At 37.1% G+C, this 22,227-nt stretch overlaps 1 protein-coding gene across 1 annotated transcript in view; it reads right to left on the reverse strand.

The window, feature by feature from the left end:
• DMD (dystrophin) overlaps nucleotides 1-22,227 on the reverse strand; it is a 2,279,750-nt gene that overhangs the window by 676,177 nt on the left and 1,581,346 nt on the right. The gene's annotated exons all lie outside the window — the stretch shown is intronic.

Raw genomic sequence — 22,227 nt, forward strand, 5'->3', positions numbered from 1 at the left:
TCACTAATATACCATCTTTCAAAATGATGTTACTTATTCTCAAGGCTGGACAATGAATTTAAATAGTCTTTTCCCCGTGACTATTTTGTAATTACCAATTTGTGCTTCTTAATCCATTCAGCTTTTTCACCCAGTCCCCCAACCCCCTCCCCTCTAGCAACCATCAGTCTGTTCTTTGTATCTATGATTCCGTAAAGACTATGCATAGTGCCAGCCAGACACATACTAGATTTATCAGGGTGATCACTTCATAAGTTATATAAATGTCTAATCACCGGGTTGTATACCTGAAACAAATATAATATTGTATGTCAACTGTACTTGAAAAAAAACTTAAAAAAATAAGATAGTTTTCTCAGTAACCAATTACACAGATTATGGAATTGGTAAAGACACACAAACGAACAAAAACAGTATTCAGATCTTGCCAAGGGAATAACTTTTGCTTATTTTTTTTTATTCAAGGAAGAAAAGCAAAAGGAAAGATTGGATAAGATCTTATTTCTGAGTAAATGATTTCCTTGAATAGAAAGTAAATTACTTTGGAGGTGGACCCTAGGGAAATCAAAGCCAATGAAATGTTTGTTCTGTTTTATATTGGGAGCAGTTTATCATATATATATTTTTTTGCTTTTTAGACTTTATTTAGACAGGTAATAAAGTAACTAGCAGGGAGTAAAACCCCAGCTATATTATTTTTTTGGAAAATTGGAGCTAGTAAAGTTTTTCTATTTGGATATGAAACACTGTTTCAAGGTCATTTAGAAATATTAAATTAATATTAACAGAGTTTAACCCTGTAGTGTAAGATAGCCCATGGTATTGGTTAAAATCTGAAGTTCCTGAGTAAAACACCTGGGAGAGAATCCTTCCCTCTGCCTTAGGAACTCTGTGACCTTGGTTAAGTTACTTAACTTCTCTAAGCTTCATTCTTTTTTTTTTTTCTTCACAATTAAGGAGGGATAAAAGTCAGGTAAGAGTCACGGGGCAGTTGTGTAGATTCAGTGACTAATAAAGGAATTGTACATAGAACAATGCCAGAAAAATAACTAATATTAGCACAGTTCTTGACACTAGTAGGTAATAATGTTAAGTATGACTATTTTTATAAACACCAGATAAATAAGAAACATAGTGATGAACAAATATAGTGAGCAGCTAGAGATAAGGACTGGAAATATGTGAAATAAGGAAAACTCAAAGGTCTATGTGTCTCTCTACTTACTGCAGGGGGCTGAGCTTGCTGGTGTGAATTAATACAAAATACCAGTAACAGCTAGGTTATCAAAGGTGGATGATGAGGTGTAGGGAATGCCTCATCTAGCTTATACCCAATGGGCTCTGGAACAAAATATGCCCAGTAGGTCATCACCAGAGACACAATGGACTATATAATTCAGAAGGGAAGCTTTGAGGGAAAGCTGCAAAAGACAACATCTCAAGGGGAGATGTGAGAGGCATGGACAACAAGAGAACTGTCTTAGGAACATGAGAAAAATGCGCATTGTTGGCATTCCTTTCTCAGGTGGCCTTTAATTACTTTTCATGGTTGTATTACTTTCTGCACTTTTAAGGTGGTATTTTTGTTAGAGAAGATGAAGAGAGTAATGAAGGAATGCCTCTTGTGCCTCAATTTTCTCAGGGACAAGCAGTTCCCACAGATGAAAGACATATTCTTGAATAAGACAGAAGGAAAAAAAAGTGAGGTGTCAGAATACAAAACTAATGCTAAGAAGTAATAACTGAAAGACAAAGCGATAAAGAAGATAGAAGAAATTGTTTCTTGAAGCTATCTCACTACTCTGAGGCTCTTTCTAGAAAAAAAAGAAACATAATCTGAAGCAGTAATAGCATCTTGTGATCCAACAGTCTAGTAGGAAGAGTATGAGAGCCAACAAGATCAAGAAATATTAACAGGGATTCCAAGAGGAGAGCTTAATCCCTGGAGAGGACTCAGGGGCAAAGATGAAATGAGAGCTAAATTAAAATAGTATTGTAGGAGCTAACCCTGGCTGACTAGAAAATATGGCCAAATTGTTATTTATTTTTAATTTTTAATAAATATATTTTTATTGATTTCAGAGAGGAAGGGAGAGGGAGAGATAGAAACAACAATGATGAGATAGAGAATCATTGATTGGCTGCCTCCCGCATGCCCCACACTGGGGATCAAGCCTGCAACCCAGGCATGTGCTCTGACTGGAATCAAACTGTGACCTGGTTTATAGATCAATGCTCAACCACTAAACCATTCCAGCCAGGCCCAAATTGTTTTTAAAATAGACACACAATAGATATTGAGGCAACATACAATCATTTGAGAGGATTTCAAGGTTCTGGGAAGTGTTGGAAAATGCCCGGACTTATTGAAAATTTGACTGTCTAAAGCAGTAGTTCTCAACCTCTGGCCCTTTAAATACAGTTCCTCATGTTGTGACCCAACCATAAAATTATTTTCATTGCTACTTCATAACTGTAATGTTGCTACTGTTATGAATCGTAATGTAAATATCTGATATGCAGGATGATCTTAGGTGACCCCTGTGAAAGGGTCGTTCGACCGCCAAAGGGGTCGCGACCCACAGGTTGAGAACCGCTGGTCTAAAGAGAGCAGGAATGAGATATTTTTCTCTAGACTTACTTCTGACCAAAATACTAGTGCCTAATGGAGTGGAAATGATTATATCATCTCAAATTTCAATACAGTGAAGCATGAGAATGAAGAGAATTATCAGACTTCAACTGTGTTCTGGAGAGCACATTAGGAAAAACAGAAGTCTATTGAAAAGGAAGGCTAGGGCCAGAGACTGAAAAACAGAGAATGAATCAAGATGACCCAAAAGTACAAACAAATGACACGGAATGATAATATCACAAAATTCTCCAATGGGGAAAAAGGAAGTAGTACCACAAAGTACTAAGTCAGCTAACACAGATTCAGAGGAGGGATGAGAGGTCAAGCAATGCAGCAATTTGTACATCAGTTGTGGGCAGATGATCTCATTTATGGACTGGTCAGGCCATTGATTTTGGTCTCTTCTCCAGCATTCAACATCTGAAAACATCTCTGTACTGGTGAAAACGGAAAATGTGTCCCTCTTGCTCACTATTCTATCCCCTGCAACTCACACTGGAATACAGTACCTATTCAATTGATATTGACTGAATGAATAAAATGGGAAAAAAAGTCCATGCACAATAAGCTTTTCAGTAAATTTAGAGGCCATTTACTCATAGTGAGTTATAAAAGATAACCTCTAAGGATGGTTTCTCAAAGACTAGGCACAGAACATGCCTAGGTTCTTGCTGTTCAGATCATTATCACTATTTTGGGAACAAAAGAATAATGGAGGAAGACAATGGAAGGTCAAATATTAATGGGAGAAAATAGAATGAATCAATTCTCTTTTCCCCCACTTTTCTATCAAGGGGGGGGGCAGGAAAGAACACTGGGTCAAGAAGGAGAATGTAAAACAGACTATCTGGGGCCAGACTGTTGGATTGAAATCCTTGCTCTGCTATTTCTTGGCTGTGTAACCTTGGGTAGGTTACTTCACCTCTCTGAATCTCTAAGCACTCCCTTGTAAACTGGCGATTATACTACTACTAGAGGCCTGGTGCATGAAATTCGTGCACTGGGGTGTGGGGTCCCTCAGCCCAGCCTGCCCCCTCTCATAGTCCAGGAGCCCTCAGTGGATGTCCTATTGATGGCTTAGGCCCGCTCCCCATGGAGCCACAGTCTGGCAGCAGAGGCTCGGAGCAGGCGCCGTGTGTGTGTGTGTGTGTGTGTGTGTGTGTGTGTGTGTCCGCTGGGGGCCTGCCTCCAGTCACACTGCAGAGGCTTAGAGCAGGCACCCCTCTGTGTTGATCTCTCAGGCTCCTGGCTGTGCCTGCGTGTTGTTCTCTCCATTGAGCGGTGGCCAGGGTGGGCTGGAGGCTTGGGTTGCCCCTGGTGATGGAGGAAGCCAAGCTCCATCACCAGGGGCAACCCAAGCCTCCAGCTCCATGGCCACCGCCATCTTTGTTGGGTTAATTTGCATACTTGCCCTGATTGGCTGGTAAGTGTAACGGAGTAACACCAATTTGCATGTTTCTCTTTTATTAGTGTAGATTTCTCTCACAGACAGTTGGCCTTACCATTTCCTAGATATAAAACTTTGGACAAGATTACAGGCATCTTGAGTTTAAGAGATTATATCATGCTTTCTAAACTGAACTTTTTTGAGCCTCAGACTATTCACCTGCCTAGTGGGGGAAACAGCACTAATCTGAGGGAATTAACTATTTTATGAATTCAGTTATGTCCTAGCACTGTAGGTATGGTGTGTGTGTGTATGTGTGTGCATATGTGTGTGTGTGTGTGTGTATGTGTTATGTATATTTCTTTTCTTTTCCCGTTTGCTGCTAAATGCTTATTGGCTATCCACTTTCTACAATAGCATGACATTCTGGGCTCTGTGCTTCTTGAACCAGACTTCACACTCCAGACTTATTTCCCTCCATTCTTCTGGGATCCCTTACACCTCAGTCCCTATTCAGCATTCTCCAATTTGTATGGACCATTTCACAATTCCGTGACCTTCCATATGCTCCATATACTTCATGAAATCTCTTCTCACCCTTCCTTGCACAAAATCTCATTTCTTCTTTAAATCCCAACTTTAGATTTCTGTGTTTTTTGGAGGACCAGAAGAAGTTTGTAATTAAAAAGTCTCCACAAAGTATAGAATTACACCATACTTTTGGACCCAAAACACATTGATGTTTTCAACATTTTATTACTTAAATCTAATAATCACTAGGAAGAACAAAATCTTGCACCACTATTCATTTTGTTTTGTTGTGTTGGTATTTGTTTGTTTTTGTCTGTGGCTAGAGGGTAGCTGCGAGCTGGATTCTAAACTCAGAAACGTTAGGTCTCCAATAGTAGGAAAAAGTGCTATAACATAATATGGAAAGAGACTAATCTCCATCTACTTTCAGACATTTTATTAGGACCAATTCTACCTTGAACACTATTAAAATATGTCATTTTTCCTAAAAAGACTTGCCTCTAGATCCATGAATGTGTATTTATTTTTATTAAGCAAGATGTTTCAAAGGAGAAATTTTGAGGTCTTAAGAGCATTTATCTTATTTTATTATGTAAATTATATTGACTCATACAGCACTTTCAGATGTCTTAACTTTTAAGTGAAAAGAAAAAGTAGGGTTGCTTTTCCACTATGTCATTTTATTAGAAACATAAGCAATCCTCCTCATTAGGTAAAGTGTGGGCTGCTCAGATTTGTAATAGGGCTACAAAGAGAGATTTTGCCCAAAATGAGCAACAGGATCTTCACTCTTATGGTCAGGGAGAAATATTTAGTTGTTATAGGAAAGTTTTCTGTGAACTCCATAATTTAAAAGATGGAAAGGGGATTTGCTGAGCGTTATCTCAACCTATAATTGTGATCATGTAAGGAGTTAGGATATATGAATTATTACACAGAATCTTAGACACAAAATTCTGGGTTGAGTCTTGAGGTTCTCCTCCCTAGGGAGCATGGGAAATGGGTTTCCCTGCAGCTGGTGGGGATCCTTCTCTCCATGCCCCATTCAATGTCCCCACAGTCTATTCTATTTGCCTGCAACATCCATCACTTGCCACAGACTGCTGAGGTAACAAGGAATTGGCTCATGGAGATCCAAGTTATTTGACTCAAGTCTGCGGAAGGAAGTATCTCTTTCTACATAGGGTCATCATGGAAAATGGTACTTATGGGTCACACTATTAACTGTCCCTTCAGCAATGGATACTGGCATCTTTTCTGCTTAATTTGTTCATGTCAGAACCACATGTATTACAACATATACAAATAAGTGAGATAGATAAATACACACATCATATCTAGGTGTTTGTATGTGTATACTAGGGGCCTAGTGCACGAATTCGTGCACCTTGAATGGAACTGTGGGCCACAAGGCTGCGGTGGGCACAGGGACAGGTCTCAACCCATCCTCTGTGCCCCCGCCCAACCCCTCCACCACAGCCCCACTCTTGCCACTGCCGCTCCCACACACTGACAGCACAGAGTGATTAGGGCCAGTGCCAGCAGCAGGTGCGAGCAGGGCTGTCGCTGGCAGTGAGTGCGAGAGGCGGCTGCTGGCCCCAAACCTCCCTCAGGAGCAGGGGGAGGTGGAGAAGCCCTCAGGGGAGATTGGGGCTGGCAGCCGCTGCTCACACACGTTGATGGCGCCAAGCGATCGGGGCTGGCGCCAGATGCTGGCAGTGGGTGCATGCACCCAGTGGGACTGTGGCATGTGGGAGCAAAGAATTTTCAGTAACCACCAGAGGCTCGCCCTGATGACAGCGACTGGCACCCCGCTGTGGTCTGGCACCCCCACTCACCTGTTCCACCATCTTGCCGCAGCCAATGCCCTCCATGTTCTGCACACGCCCCCTGATGGTCAGCGCATGTCATAGCAACCAGTTGTTTGGTTGTTCTGCTATTCAGTCATTTTGCATGTTAGGGTTTTATAAATATAGATATGTAAACCCACCCACCTATCCACCCATACACAGAGCCTGTATAGTGTCATGACTGATGATTATAGCATAATGTTTCTCATCATTTCCTTCATAAATTAAAATAACTTTACTAAAAACTGTATTTTTTCTTCCATAGCTATGCAGACAGAAAGTCAAGCTCAAGATAGCTGAAATGAATTGAGTTCAGCACAACAGTAGCATGAATAACACTGGGTGTAATATACTTTTGCAAACCACATCTTTACTGAGTATTTTGTTAATTAATAGGTGTTGGCTTTAGGAGGGAACTCTCATTTTTTTTTTCAGAAGTGTTTGAAGAACATTTCCTAGTCTAAAAATTTAATTGGCTTCAGGGGTACATGATTAGTCAGACTAACAACTTTACTTAGAGCTTGAAAGGAGCTACTAAATCTTTTAAAAGCACACACAATGTATTTGGCATACTTCTTTTGAAGTATTCATATGTGGTTTTCCTGTAATTCACAGGTCTCCTTTGGTTGATAAGAAAGCAAGAAGCACATATTCTATTTTTAGCTTTGTTGTATGAATGTGGGTAACTTATTTTCTTTACTTTTGTACTTGAAAAATCAGAGAACTGGCTACATGATAAATTATTGGATTCACACTAATAAAAATATCTAAAAGTATCATTTGAGACAGCATGGAGGGACCTAGAGAGTATTATGCTAAGCGAAATAAACCAGTCAAGAGAAAGATAAATATCACATGATCTCACTCATATGTGGAATCTAATGAACAGAATAACCTGATGAACAAAATAGAACCAGAGACATAGGAGTGTGGAACAGACTGATGAGTCTCAGAGGGAAGGCAGGGGTGGGTGGGTGGGTAGATATTAATCTGGGAACTTATATGCAAGACAATAGTGTGGTGAAGGCCTAGGGGGGAGGGTGCGGGGTGGATGGGGTCAATGGGAAAGAAAGGGGATATCTGTCATACTTTCAACAATAAAGATACATTTGAAAATTTTAAAAATTAACAAAAAATAAAAGTACCATTTTTATATGTGGTCAAATTGCATGACTAATACTATGAGTTATTGGAAATATTTTTAGCTTCTTCCATATAACCAATAGATAAAATAATTAAGCAACATTGGGGAATACTCTTTTAATATTTGAAAAGATGGCATGTAGCTTAAAGAAATATGTACAAATTAGAGAGTACTTTTTAGGAAATCATATATGGACTCAGAAAAATCTATTGTGTGTCAGCAAGGAAGAACTTCACTTCTTCCCTCTAGATATCTGCAGTAGATAGGTATAAGTGGAAAATTAGAAAAAAAATGTTACGAACACATAAACACATTTGCCTACATTCTTTCTTCTAAGTCTAAAGACAAAATAAAATATGTGATTCAATATCATCAATTATTCACATTTCAGCCCACTAAGGGCTTGTGCTATACATGGGCAAGGCCTAGAGAATTGAAACTCAAGGATTCATGACAACTAGCTGTATTTCTGGATTTTAGAAAAAAATTCTTAGGTGTCAGAACCATAGGCTTTTAAAACTCAGTGACACTATCTTATCACTCTTATTTATTTCTGGGTTTACAAATTTAATCCAAATAAGAAATATTTTCTGCTATTTGTAAGGAAGAAAGATCATCACAAACGCTACCATTACCAACATCATTTACTCAGGTAAGAATTCATAATCCCTGTTTTATTGATTTTTTTAACCAAATAATTTTTAGGATAGGTATTGTTCCCATTTTACCAAATGATAAAATAACGTGCTCAGGATCTCACGTTAACAAGTGACAATGCCAAGAGAGTGCGTTGAACCACTATACATCTTTTAAAGAATGATCTGACCATCAGATAGTTTTCCTAGATGCTGTACTCAATATGCAAGAATTATTAATTACATACATACTTTTGACTCCAAAAGGTATAGTTTACAACATATGGTACCCACAAAATACATCTGATATATATTCTAAATTGGCAGAAAAGATAACCCTGAACTAGCCATAAATAAATGGATTATAACAATCAAGTGCATCTAGCTTCCTCCCACAAGTTAGATATTATTCTTTAGGAGTCTCTCCAACATTCTTCCTTCACTAATTTGAAGACAGAAATAACCCATTCCCTTTTCAATTTTAGTTTGCATCTTCTAAGTGCCCTTCTATAACTCATATTATATGAATTAATCCTCATACTCTCAATAAAAAATAGGCTTTCTCATCTTCAGCATTACTGGCATTTTGGCATGGATACTTCTTTGGTGTAAATGACTATCCTGTGCATTGTAGGATATTTATCAGTATCCTTGGCAACAACACCTTCCGAGATCTGACAACCAAAGATGCTTCCAGACATTATCAAATGTTCTCCCAAGGAGGGAAATTGCCTCTAATTGAGACCTACTCATTTCTCTGTCTCTCCTCGTGTGTGTGTGTGTGTGTGTGTGTGTGTGTGTGTGTGTGTGTGGTTTATATACTTGCTTAGCATTTGTACTGGACATTCTTTGTGTCTATCCAATCTTGTGCTCTCTTGTACCTCAGAAGCATAGGTTAAGTGAAAGTGTTAAGTGCTTTACTTATCCACAAGGTATCCATAGTACACACTGAAAGCCATAGCTGGCATGGAATGCTGAAAAATATTGCACAGGAAATGTCTTGGTGATAAAAATAAAAACATTCCCGGTTAGGGAATAAATGTCTACACATTCCTGCCCTTTCTGCATCTACACCCTTATTATGAGATATTCTAGTTCCTCCCATCAAGAGCTATAGTATATTCTAGTTCTTCCCATCAAGAGCTATAGTATATTTCTCCACTCTTTGAATATGGATTGGCCAAGTGACTTGTTTTGGCCAATGGAATATTAATAAACATGACATCAGCAAAGGTTTGTGAAATGCTTGGGCACTGGGCTATGCTTGGAACCCTTTCACCACTATATGAACTATACTAGCTAGGGAATAATAATAGGTGAGTGGCCCTGTCACATCCTTTGTCTTATCCAATATCCAGTAAGTGCCAGGCATAGAAGTGAGACTATCAACTACCAGCTCACCATGAACACATGAATGAACCCTACTGAGGCCAGCAAAAGAATCACCTAGATAAACCCAGCCCAAAGTAAACCCAAAACATTATGAGCTAAACAAATGACTCTTATTTTAAGCCACTACAATGGGGAGTAGCTTATTACCCAGCAATAGATAACTAATACAGCATCCATTTTTACCAATCATAGACTTTCATGCAAAACAGGATTTTAAATGTCCCTCCCATTGTTACAAAAATAAAACAAAATTTTTTGAAGAGAGAAAATACAACAGTGGTTCTGATACATTAAGGCCCCGAGAAAAATTACCCATTTTATCTTCTATTACTCCTCCTCTGTATCCACTTTGCAACCTTTATGTGGTAAGTAGACTATGCCAGTATCTATCTATAGTGCACTTCATTGAGGTTCTCTCCTGGAGTCAACAGACCCACACTCCAGAGACAATTAATAATGACTGTGAATGGATCATAGCTACATCCCTCCCTGGGTCTTGCTCCTAGTCAGGTTGAGGATATTGAGTACCAGCCCATCTGTCTCAATTCAAGACAACTCTGAAGGGGGAACCCAGCACCAATGTTCCCTGTCAGATTGGCTGAGGCTACAGTACCAACTGCATTGTGGGTCAGCCTCTCCCTCTGCCCAATACAAGCATACCTCATTTTATTGCACTTTACTTTATTGCCCTTCAAAGAAGTTGCATTTTTTACAAATTGATGGCAAGAAGCTCCATCAGCAGAAATATTATGACTTGCTTTGTTGTGGTGGTCTGTAACTGAACCCACAATATCTCCAAGGTATGCCTGCACCACCTTCCTCACTTGCTTATAGGTGGATCTACCAGGAATACTTTCCAATAAACCTTCTGTATACAACTTTTGTCTTGGAAACTGCTTCTAAGGAATACAATCTAAGTCACCATCACTTTGGTTTATATACATCATTGTTTGTTTCTAATATATGAAAGTAACATGATGTTTCTAGCCATTCCATCTTGGAATAGTATTATTTAAAATTAATTATTTATTGGTATCACATGTTCAATTAAATGCTCTGGGAATTGAAAAAAGCATGCAGAGGATATGTGGCATATTTATTGCTTAAGGGCTGATAAAAGTTTTATACTCTGGTTATACTTGAGTTTCAATTTATCATTTGAGTTGCTATCTCTTTAGTGAATTCTGAACACATCCTATAAAATACCAAAGAGCTTGACAAATCCAACTACTGAAGTCTTGAACTCTGTCTTCGTCATGACATTGGAAATTTAACCTCTATCTTGTGTTGGTTTGAAGTGATTGTTCTGGGCTAAATTTAGCTTTTGATGTTCTGGGTCAGTAAACACGCTTTGAACTGCTGGTATGGAAAACATACTAATGGAAGTAGTGAAACTAGCTACATCAAAATCATTTCATGTTTTCATCTAACTTGTAGAAAAGCACATCAAGCCCACAAGTGCAATAACTGCCAACTATACAATAGGAAGCCCAAATCAAAGGTAGAAAACAGCAACAACTACACAGGGAAAACTGCTTGCTACAAAGCATAAAAATAAAAGTATGATGTTTTTTTCTTTAAATCATGTCCACCAAACCATCTCAAATTCCTTTTGGAAGGAGGAGAGTTAATCATAAATAAAAACATATTGTTCAAAGTTTATAAATCATGCTATTGAAATGGTGACACTCCCGGGAACATTAGCATGACAGTTTTCATGTACATACTCGCTATTGCTTCTAACTCAAATTGCATTGTCTTTATTCTTTTGATGAATGGGTCTCAAATTAAGAGTGTAAAGATAGCTTGGGAGAACTATGAGTCTATAGTTTATGTGTTATTATTGCTTTCAATAGGAACAGAGCTTACTTTATTTAAAAAGATCTATGAAGCTATCCTGTTGTAGAGTTGGTTCACCTCTTATTTTTGATGATTAAGAACTGGAAATTTCTGGGGATATTAAGTACAGCATATGGAATATAGTCATCAATATTGTAATAACTTTGTATGGTGTCAGGTGGGCACTACAAATATCAGGGCGAACATTTTATAAAGTATGATTGTCTACCACTCTGCTGTATACTTAAAACTAATATAAAATAAAATTGAATGTAAACTGTAATTGAATAAAAAATGAACAGGAAATTTCATGAGGTCAAAGTTAATGTTAATTCTTATTTTTAAATATCAGTAAGTCATATTTAAACTGTAGTAATACTGCTATTTTTCCATGATGTCAATATTTTACATAATATATATATATATATATATATATATATATATATATATAATTATATCAATTTTTGCATTAAAAAAAGCATTACTTACAAATAAAATTTCAAATAAAATGAAGTTTTATTTAAGATTCAAATATTCTAAGGTAAATTTAATTACACAGTCCACAATAGAAAAGCATACTTTTTAAAATTAAGATAAACATAATAATCCTTAAAATTGATGTTACCTTTATCCAAGATATTTTGGTAATAACTAGAAGTAAGCTATATTTCCTTTACTGTTAAAATTGCAGTCTATATTAACCCATTTTTAAAATTTAAATTCTTTGTTTAAAGTATTACATAAGTCTCCTTTTTCTCCCATTGACCTCTCCCTGACCACCCCCAATGCCCAGCTAACTCATTTTAAGAAAACAAGACATAAAGGGGGAAGTGCTTTACTAGGTTATATGTTACTTAATAAAAAAGCTTGTTACATGAAAGTAAATCATGTCAAAGAAATAAAATAAACCTAATTGAAACAATATTAACTAGAGAAACGTTATCAAACTAGAGAAAAAGAAAGGAAACTAATTATGCATTTTGAGGAAATATAGTTTTTGGTAAAACTCTTCATTTTTGCCCTGTCATAAGTGAAAAGAATGAAAAAAAAAGTCATCAAAGTTGTTTTTCCAACTTTTGTCCTACCTCAAAGGCATGACTATGGTATAATTCAATTGCTATTCTTATTATCAAATTGTTAGTTAATTTCTATGAGTTTAATACACAAAGAACTTTTTGTGGTATACAAGACCCTGAACAGAAGCAAACAGCTAGGCAGAAAGGCCGATTCCAAAAGAAAAAGTAGGGCCAATTTGCTATTTGAAGCCTGAGGTTCCCATTCAATTGATATAAAGATGGAATGGAAGGACATATGGATCAATGCACTCAGAGAGAGTATTGCTGAAATGGATAATCTTTGTTATTGATAACGAAGCCCTGAGGTTATACAACTGGGTGGCTTTAATAGGCAAAACAATAATAAGAGCTCTTTTATTAGTCTATTTTCAGGAATGATCTTTTGGGGCTTATTGAATCAGATTCTATTATCACCTAATCATGTAAATGAGTAAGTAAATGATTCTATAAAATATGTTATCAGTATCTTAATTTTAAATGTCATATAAACATATGTTATAGAAACTTGAAAAGATTTTCAGAAAAACTTATTTTTAAACACCTAAAACCATTGATGCTGTATGTGGCAGCATTCTCAAAGTTGTCTCATTTAGGAGATCACCATCATTTAACAATTAAAACCAAGGCCTGAAGTGTTGAATGGTTTGAGCATGACTCCCAGACCCCAGTTAGGAAGAGACTAAATGAGAATCAGGTGTCAGGACTCTGAATTCCCAATTCAGTAATCTTTTCACTATGCCATCAGTTTACAATACTATGAGCATACCTTTGAAATCTCAAAATTGCTTCTACATAAAAATCTTATATCTGGTATGCATAGATGGAGAAAAAAGGGACATAAATAAACTTATTCTGAATTCAGTAGTGTTTTGATATGATTTTGCCATTAATTACAGAATTACATCACTCTGAAAATATTGTATCTAGTACATATATGTGGGAGATATATCACTTATTTGATTCAAGAACAACACTTGGTGTGCTTAGAGATTTGAGAACTCTTTTAAAAAATCCTTGGAAATCTCTATTATCTCTAGACCCTGCTCTGAGAACCTCTATAATGCTGATCACTGCCTCACAATATTATTCTGATCAAATATCTTCAAAACTCCTGTTTCTTCTTCCTATAGTTGATTTCAACATTCACTGTTGCCAAATTGTGGTATCATAATCATTTGAAGACGGGTTGTTTCATAGGCAGAAAAAACTAAATTTTTGAAGTAGTTTATTAGCTTTTATAAATTAGTGCAGAATCAAGATTGTCAATATAACAGTATGTTCAGTTACTTACATTCTGATATGCTTTTCACTTTTATATATGCCATGTTCCCTAATGTGAATACCCCATGCAAATATGTGGATGTTACTAGCATGTGTAATGAGATTGGTGGGGTAGGGATGAGGACAAGACAAAGGTTGAGAAACACCACAGCACTGTCTAAATACCTGATTTTGCCTCCACTCTATGTATAGAAAATTATTTTCTACTACTTACTCCAAATGCACATGTTGTCTCAGACTAGCCAATTTATTTATGCATATGCAATATGCCTTCATTCTTTACAAAATACTTTTCTCTAAGCTGTTCCTCAGACTTAAGTACCTTCACTTTTCTAAACCTTCTTATTCTTTATAATCAGAATCTCACATCTGTGAAGTCTTGGTTGACACTCCAGTTAACACTCATGTCCCCCTTCTCTGAACTCTTATGTTGATTGCAGTCTTATGTAAAACGTTTGTGTGTTTGATTATATATTTCCTTATATTATTCTTTACTAATCCAATTATATATTTCTAAAATGGAAAGATTTTGTGGAAATTCCAATGTTGAACTTGAAAATCTGTCACCCCTGAGCATTGTAAATCTTAGTCTGAATTGCTTTTCATATAATTCAGTAGATCCTTGATATTCTGAAGAGGTGTGTCCAAGAGTCCTTGCAAATAAAAAAGCAGATATGTGTGATCACTAGGCTTCCTTAGGAATTAAGGGATTTACCTTTGCCCAATGCTTTCTCAAAACACAAAATTAGCGCTAGAAGCTTTACATATTTAAACCACTCAACCATTCAATGGAGTAGATGTTATCAAGGCCATCTGAAATTACTACATATTATGGACCTTCAGAAGGCAATTTTCTGTCACTTCATATGAATCATTTCACATGGGACAATATTTAAAGATTTCCTACCTAGATCATGAAAAAAATGCATCTCTTATTTTAAAGATTATTTCTTAGTTTATTAAGTAATCTTGATTACCTGCACTAAAGCAAAATTTTCACATTACAGAAGAATTTTAAGTTATTTTCTATCATTAGCAATACACCTGAAGATTTCATTTTCATCCTATATAATAAAAGGCTAATATGCAAATAGACTGAACAGCGGAACAACTGGTTTGCCATGATGCACACTGACCACCAGGGGGAAGACGCTCAATGCAGGAGCTGCCCCCTTGTGGTCAGTGCGCTCCCACAGGGGGAGTACTGCTCAGCCAGAAGCCGGGCTCACCAGCGGGCTCACGGCTAGCGAGCACAGTGGTGGTGGCAGGAGCCTCTCCCACCTCTGAGGCAGTGCTAAGGAGCAGAAGCTGGGCTCATGGTTGGCGAGGGATCCCAGACTGCAAGAGGGCACAGGCCGGGCTGAGGGAACCCCACACCCAGTGCATGAATGCTGTGCACCAGGCCTCTAGTCTAATATATTTTCCAAAAAGAAAAAATGGGTTCATAAATGATAAAGCTTTTTTTAATGTGATTTTGATAGTCTGAATTAGTCTAAAAGAATGGTGTTTGCTCAAATATTATTGAATAATTATTAAGTTGGTGAAGGATCTCTGCCTAGTTAGTAAGATAGACTTATAGATTGATACACTGATATATTCATTTCCAAGGCTGTTGTAAGAAGGAGATAATCAAGTTATTCTTATTTTCATTAAACTGTGAACATCCTATATACAAAAGCCTAATATGCTAAGTGTCTGGTCGTGCGGTCGTCCGTTCAACCAATCAAAGCATAATATGCTAATGATATGCTAACGCTGCTCAACCGCCCGCTATGACATGCACTGACTCTCAGGGGGCAGATGGTCTGACCAGTAGGTTAGCTTGCTGCTGGGGTCTGGCTGATTGGGACTGAGGGAGATGGGCTGGACATGCCCTGGAGCCCTCCCGTGGTCCCTCCCCAGCTGGCCAACCTCCCGCATCCCTCTCTGGCCCTGATCGTGCACCGGTGGGGTCCCTTAGCCTGGCCTGCACCCTCTTGCAATCCAGGACTCCTCATGGGATGTCAGAGAGCCAGTTTCAGCCTGATCCCGCAGGCCAGGCCAAGTGACCTCACTGGTGCATGAATTCGTACACTGGGCCTCTAGTATTTTATAACAAAGGAAAATCATATTAAATAAATACAGTACTTGCCTTTGTATTACACAGGCGGCATGAAAAGGTTTACTATTTAGGGTTAAATGCTAAGGAAATTATTACATACAAGTTTCCTGACAACTATTTGAAAGAAAACAATTCTAATATTGTATTACCTGAGACTATAATACAGTTGGACTGGTTTAGAGCAAAACTAGTGTATGGAAAGTGGTATGGAAATTTATTGAAAGTTATAGTATATGTCTAAAATCTTGGGCATCATTAATAATACTCAATCTACTTGGTCTTACTGCTCTATTCATATTCTTTCTGGAAGATAAACTACCTAAAAATTCAAGACCTAATAGTAATATACTATTATTATGGAGTTGCTATGATACAGTCCTGGGGCTGTGATAGGAATGATTGAGAGGACTGCTAAATATTGAAAAGTGGATGTGACCAGGGAATAGCTTGGCTATTTGCCAGTGTAAGAAATAACTTGATATTGACATTAAACAGCAGTTGAAGAATCTTTTAATAGTTTAGCCACTTTTTCTAAATCCTCGAGTTATGCTTCACAGATTAAATTATTAAGAACCTCTGATTTAGCTGTTTCATATTTTAGATGTGAGTAAGGATGTTTTGAAATGATTTCTATTATTCATGGTTTCTTGTTTTTCAAAATTAAATTTATAAGATGCTGAGATAATCCCTTTTGATTAGGTCTGCAGATACTGAAAATATACTAAAAAGCAGAAAAGCTGTGTGAAAGTATCATTTTCCTTGACAATAATGTATTATAATGGGCTAGTTTTTTTTCTTTTTTTTTCTGTGCTATATACATTTCAATTAACATTGTTAAACCAATTGTTAACAATTTAAAAATGGCTCCTACTAACTACCAGATTTAGGCCAAGATAAAATTCAGGCAAATGTTGAGGAAAGTAAAAGACACTCTATTCATTATATTTAAGAAGAGTCTTTCAATGTAAATGATTAACTAGTATATGATTAACTCTTCTAAAATTATTTCTCATTGCACCCTGGCCAGTGTGTCTCAGTTAGTTGGGCGTTGTCCCATGCACTGAAAAGTTGCTGGTTCGATTCCCAGTCAGGGCTCATGCCTGGGTTGGGGGGCTTAATCCCTCGTAGGGGGCATACAGGAGGCAGCTGATTGATGTTCTGCTCTCACATCAATGTTGCTCTCTCTCCTTTCCCCTTCCTCTCCCTCTAAAATTCAATTAAAAATATATTCTCATTGTCACCTATTTTACACATAAATTGCAGGTAAGATCATATCTCATAGGTTCACTGAACAAATATTAAATAAATATATTTGGGCCTAACACCATGCCAATGGAGTGAACAGTGATGATAACTTAAACATTAATTCCCAGATACCTCTACATCCATTCCACATTTCTACTTCCTCAGAGAATTCCAGTTATCTCCAGTCTTCTGAGGACTCCATCCTCCAGTTCTATGGATGGATTTAAATTTATCTAAGGCTTAGATTCTAAGCCAATCAAGATAATCCCATCCCCTTTACTCTGGTTTAGGAACCCAAAGATCCTAGGTCAACCAGCCCATGGCATCACTCTAAAGATTATTGTTGGTACAGGAATAGATAGATAACCTAGATTGGATGATCTGGCTGATGGATAAATCTCTTAATCTATCCTCAAGGTAAAAGATTTTGTCTCTCACTAACAAAAAGTAATGTTGCCCAATTTGCTGCTGGCAGCCATCTTGAAAGTTGGAGGGGAATTAATGAGGTCAGAGCTGACATAGACAAAATTTAGAACAAAGGAAATCATAGCTGAAGGAACCTAGAACACTATTTGTACTGTATCTGGAATCTGCACTAGTCTCTGATCTTCCAGTTATGTTAGATTAATTATCCTTGTTGTTGAAGCCATTTTTAATGTTTAATCTCTTTCTTGCAGCTCAAAAGACATCTTAACAAGGAAACATGTTACCCAGTTTAAAAATATAAATAAGACATTATTCTTGAATTTAAGAAGTTTCTATTCTAGTGGGATACATATATTCCAATAGCAAATTTCAGTAAAATATAGTGATACTTGCTGAAATAGGGGTGAATAGCAACATGGTAGTATAAAGAAAGGAGAACCTGTATTCCCCCTGGAAGGCTGGGCAGGAAGGAAGGTACTCATGCAAATAATATTTTGAGCTGAGACTTTAAGATTGCGTTTACCCTAAGTGAGTGATGACAAGTGCATTTCTAGTAAAGGGGGAATAGTGTATGTTAATGTTGAAAGGCAGCATTTGATAATTGGAGAGATACAAATACTTTACTATTATTTGTTTATCAAGAGTGATGGGAAATGTAGGAAATAATTTAGATACCCTAGCAGGTACCACAGCGAGGAATATAGCTTTTATCCTAGATAAGAAAGACAACTAGTATACGACTTTGACTTATCTATATATATATAAAAGGCTAAGTGTCTATCCATCCAACCAGTAGCTATGATGTGCACTGACCACCAGAGGGCAGATGCTCAATGCAGGAGCTTCCATGATGTGCACTGGCCATATAAAAATAAATGGCACCACAGACTGGAGGCGACAAACTAACACTTGGCTTCCCCCAACTGGGACACAGGCCCCATCACCACCCCGGAGAGATACCCAACCAAATCCCAGCCAATACTGCCAAGACCCCATGGCACAAAATATGGCCCACAGCCCAGCCCAGCCTGGAAATGGTTGCTGTGGGCGCTGGGTAATGAAGTCACGTAGCAACGCCCGGCTTCCTCTCCCTAGCGACTAGACTCCATGGAGTTTCTTCAGTTTAGGAACCCAACTTGCTTTATAGCCAGGTGCAAACATTTTACACTTTAACCAAATGTCTGTGAAGTGTTTTCCCGTGCCTCATCTCAATTGATCCTCACAGAAGTCCTGGAGTAGATAGATAGGAGACTTGGTAGAATTCTATTTTCTTTTCATTAGCCGGAAAACGGAGATTTAGAAAGCTTAGAAACTTGACCTGACTGAAAAGAAGTAAGAAATAGTGGACCTTGAAAATAACTTCAGGTTTTCTCACTGTGCAGAATATAGTCAATCACTGCTACAGTTAAATATTTTGCCCTTTGTTCTCCCTGCGTGATCTATAATAATTATCTGCTTTATGTTGATATTTACTGCTGTGTTGCTGACAATTACCTGAAAGAGAAGTTGGGGTGCTTCACTAGGCTGGAAAAAGTTTAGCTAAATCAGAAAGCAGATCTAATTAAGCAAGTTTAATTATATATATATACACACACATATATATGGCTAAGTTGACTCGTGCATGCACGATATATATAAAGCTCTCGCTGGCACCAATCACACACGTGTGTTTTGGTCTGTCATTGTCGATTGTGAATTTGGTTGACACTTCTATTATAGAGAAAGGGCAAATAGCGATATTAAAATGTTTCTTCTAATTAATTTCCTTTCAATGTGCATGAATCCATGCACCAGAACACTAGTATAATATAATAGGCATGTTAAAAAGTTCATTTTCAATAAACTTCCAGTATGTAAGATAGGTTGGAAAAGATAAGGAGACCATTAATGAGACTTTGTAGATGATACCTGAGTAAATGACAAAAACAAAATGGAGGAGCTGAATTATAAAGTTCAAGGTTAGTTGGCTTACATGATCGATAGGATTGTTGATTGATTGCTGATTAGTAAGGAATAAAGAAAGTACCAGAATGACTCCTTGAATTCTAAATTGATGGACAGTAGTGTCATCCACAAAAATAGGAAATATTGTAAGAGGTATATATTTCAGAAGATAATGATTGCATCAAATTTGGGTATATTTGAAATCCAGGTGGTAGCTGGCCAGCAGGTGAAAATATTAGTCTGATGTTTAGGAGAGAAGTTTGAGCTAGAAATAACCGCTGGCATAATTTGAGTAATCTTTATCTTAGATTATCTAATGCATTGAGCCAGTGTTTAAATTATCCGAGTTAAGATAGTAGATTTTATGTTATGTCTTTTTACCCACAATTTAAAAAATGTGAAAAATTTCTCAATAAGTACAGCATGGTCTATGACCAATTAGAACAGACGCCAACTGTAAAGGGATAAAGATTTGGCATGGGTTAAGTCCTGGGTGATACTAACATATAAGAGGAAAAATGTCAACTGAGTGGGGATGTCAATAAGTGACCAGAGAGATCACTGAAAACAAAACTAAACAAAACAAGCGAACATGAAACCTCAAAAACTAAGACAACGGCGAATTTAAATTGAAGGGGGATGGGTGATGCTTGGTTAAGACTATCAGGGCATTGAGGATAAGGTTACAGAACCATATTAGAGGGCCTAACAATTAATTAATGAGATCTTGCCTAGTGGATTAATACAAATTATGTCTTAATACTCAAAGTATGATGCAATTTCAAAAAATTATATCATACAAAGAATGTTAGGTAAAAAGTGCACAGGAAACAGAATGAACTCATCTAATATAGTCATAATCTAATCTCAAGAAGCGAATAGACCATAAAGTAAGGTAATATAGAAACTTAGAAAATCAACAGATCTGTAAGGATTACATGTGACAGAAAAATAAACAGTGGTAGCACAAATATATTAAAGAATTTGGAGGGGCAGATCCTTTATGTCACATAGGATGACAAAGGAAGCAAAAAGTGAAGAACTGAGAACAAAAATTAAAGAGAGTAGAGACATATTTTAAATGAAATATAAAGAATCAAAAAGACTTATAGGTAAAGACATGGAAATAACCAATTTGTTTCAAGAACACAATAACCCTTTAGTAAGCAAAGCTGAGACATGGGTTGTGTGACAACTTCCAAAGAAACATTTTAAACTAAATTTTTCTACCACTACAATATTTTTTATTATTTTGTTCTTTTCTTACAGGTAGCAATATTGAGGATGATAATATACTGGAAAAGCATTTCATGATTCTTCCATTTAAACTCTAAAATAAATTGGTTGCAAATTGGGTTGAATGATAAAAATACTTAAAAACCTCTCCTCCCCTTTTAATACTGGCTATGATACTTTTGAGCCTAGAAATAGAGGCCAGACCAATACTTTTAATATGCACACAGTTTTGTTCTACAGGTTTTTATCTATTTTGTGAACATAAATTTACCCAGTCGATTCAGGAAGAAGATGATTTTTTTTCTTTTTTTTAAGCTAACAGTGAGTTAGCAGGAGGTTCAACATTCTCCACATGGAGTTGTCACTCAATGCACTGACATCAAAAATCAATGAAAAGTGGTTCCAGTCTTGTTTTGAGTATAATTTGTAGCAGAGAGGAAGTTAAGGGAAAAGTGTGAAAAGACAGCTAAGAAAAATAGGTAGAGAGGTATGTAGTAAAGACGGGGGAGGGGTGCAGGTAGGGGGGGTGGCTTTATAAAATCTATATAGTTGGAAACATGATCCCAATTCCATATGGGATGAATGCTAACATCAATGGATTGAGAATCATTTGACAACGCATTTGAGTGAGCCCACTTGGACCTGAGCAACATTCTAGACACTGAGAATGCAGTGGCAAACATGACACAGCCAGGGGCATAATGGAGTTTACATTTGCTAGACAAAAAAGATAGGAAATTTTTAAAAATATTTAAATTATTTTAGAGAGTGTGCAAGGAAAAATAAAGAGGGGTATAAGTTAGGCCAGGGCCTATTAAAAAGTAGCCATTAGCTCACTATGAAGACTTGGGCAAGACCTATAGTCTCAGAGTTAAACAGAAGATTCGACATGTGCTTTGGAAAAGCAGTATAAATTATGACATTTACACTAATAATGGGAAATCTAACCTAGTCTGGGAGGTTAGAGTCTTCCCTGAGCACAACCTTTGAACTGAGACCTGAAAAGTAAACAGGCATCAAGTGGGAAAATCAAAGGGAGGGTGTCCTAAGCAGAGGCCAGTATGCGCAATGGCTTGTAGTAGGAAAAAGCAGGCCCTTAAGCAAAACAATAGAAAGGAGTGTGATTGCTGGGTTGTATAGTAAGAATATGTTCAGTTTTGTAAAAAAACGCCAAACTATCGTCTAAAGCAGCTGTACCATTTTGCATTCACAGCAGCATTCCTGTTGCTTCACATCCTCACCAGCATTTGGTGTTGACAGTGTTTCAAATTTTGGCCATTCTAACAAACGATTAGATTGTTGCTTTAACTTGCATTTTCCTGATGGTGTATAATGTGGCACATCTTTTCATATGCATATTTGCCTTCCATATAGCTTCGGTGGTGAGGTGTCTATTAAGGTCTTGGGCCTATTTTTAATCTGGTTGTATTTTTCTTACTGGTGAGTTTTATAAGTTTGTGTATATTTTATATGACATTCATTTATCAGAAGAGGCTTTTGTAAAT

This window comes from Myotis lucifugus, unplaced genomic scaffold (genome assembly GCF_000147115.1).
Source record: "Myotis lucifugus unplaced genomic scaffold, Myoluc2.0 scaffold_20, whole genome shotgun sequence".
In the NCBI taxonomy this organism is placed as follows: Eukaryota; Metazoa; Chordata; class Mammalia; order Chiroptera; family Vespertilionidae; genus Myotis; species Myotis lucifugus.